The 1,282-nt window shown below is 44.1% G+C and overlaps 4 non-coding genes across 4 annotated transcripts; all 4 read left to right on the top strand.

The window, feature by feature from the left end:
• Positions 1-15: 15 nt before the first annotated feature.
• On the top strand, positions 16-98 carry trnal-aag (transfer RNA leucine (anticodon AAG)). The gene has a single exon. It is a non-coding gene; the product is annotated as a tRNA-Leu (tRNA).
• A 281-nt stretch (positions 99-379) lies between these two features.
• trnal-cag (transfer RNA leucine (anticodon CAG)) lies at positions 380-462 on the top strand. The gene has a single exon. It is a non-coding gene; the product is annotated as a tRNA-Leu (tRNA).
• A 339-nt stretch (positions 463-801) lies between these two features.
• Positions 802-884, top strand: trnal-aag (transfer RNA leucine (anticodon AAG)). The gene has a single exon. It is a non-coding gene; the product is annotated as a tRNA-Leu (tRNA).
• A 285-nt stretch (positions 885-1,169) lies between these two features.
• On the top strand, positions 1,170-1,252 carry trnal-aag (transfer RNA leucine (anticodon AAG)). The gene has a single exon. It is a non-coding gene; the product is annotated as a tRNA-Leu (tRNA).
• Positions 1,253-1,282: the final 30 nt, after the last annotated feature.

Raw genomic sequence — 1,282 nt, 5'->3', positions numbered from 1 at the left:
TCTACGCTCATCTAAGTCAGAATGGCCGAGCGGTCTAAGGGTCTGCGTTAAGATCGCAGTCTCTCCTGGAGGCGTTGGTTCGAATCCCACTTCTGACAGATTACTTTGCATTCAAAAAAGTGCATCATGTTCGTGCCAGGAAAAGGTGTCATTTGAGGCAGAACAAGAGAGACTATGGCCAACTTTGCTAACATTTGTGGGACATGTTGAGTGGTTCTCTAGAATAAAATCATTCAAAGCTTATAACGTTAAACTCAACCCATAATTTGGCAGAATTTTGCTACTCGCTATGTTCAAATAGTCCATCGTCCTTCAAACAAGAGTTAGTCGACCTTCGAGCATAACGTTTGCAAAGACATCTCACACACTGCTCATGGAAGTCAGGATGGCCGAGCGGTCTAAGGCGCTGCGTTCAGGTCGCAGTCTCTCCTGGAGGCGTGGGTTCAAATCCCACTTCTGACACATTTCTTTGCATTTAAGAGAGTGCATCATGTTAGTGCCAGGAATAGGTGCAGTTTATGTCATTTGAAGCAGAACAAAAGAGTCTATCGTCAAGTTTGCCGACAAGATTAGTGGGACATGTTCAGTTGTTCTCCAGAATAAAATCATTCAAAGCTTATTATGGTAACAATTTATAAGGGGGCCATGGCTGGAATGCAAACTCAACTCGTAATTTGCAGAAAACCTGCTAAATTTTGCTTCTTGCTATGTTCAAATAGTCTATTTTCCTTCTTGAATTGTCGTGTTGATCGCCCTTCGAGCATACCGCATGGGGACGCATCTCACTCTACGCTCATGTAAGTCAGAATGTCCGAGCGGTCTAAGGCGCTGCGTTAAGGTCGCAGTCTCTCCTGGAGGCGTGGGTTCAAATCCCACTTCTGAAAGATTACTTTGCTTTTAAGAAAGTGCATCATGTTCGTGCCAGGAAAAGGTGTCATTTGAGGCAGAACAAGAGAGTCTATGGTCAACTTTGCCAACATTTGTGGGACATGTTGAGTGGTTCTCTAGAATAAAATCATTCAAAGCTTATAATGTTAAACTCAACCCATAATTTGGCAGAAAAAGTGCAGAATTTTGCTATGTTCAAATAGTCCATCGTCCTTCAATCAAGCGTTAGTCGCCCTTTGAGCATACCGTTTGCGAAGACATCTCACACAATGCTCATGGAAGTCAGGATGGCCGAGCGGTCTAAGGCACTGCGTTAAGGTTGCAGTCTCCCATGGAGGTGTGGGTTCAAATCCCACTTCTGACAAAAAACCTTTTCTCACTTGCCTGGACTCCA

The sequence above is a fragment of the Poecilia latipinna genome, unplaced genomic scaffold (assembly GCF_001443285.1).
Source record: "Poecilia latipinna isolate Pla-1442-1.1 unplaced genomic scaffold, P_latipinna-1.0 Scaffold1439, whole genome shotgun sequence".
Taxonomy (NCBI): domain Eukaryota; kingdom Metazoa; phylum Chordata; class Actinopteri; order Cyprinodontiformes; family Poeciliidae; genus Poecilia; species Poecilia latipinna.
This window is presented reverse-complemented; position numbering and strand designations above follow the sequence as displayed.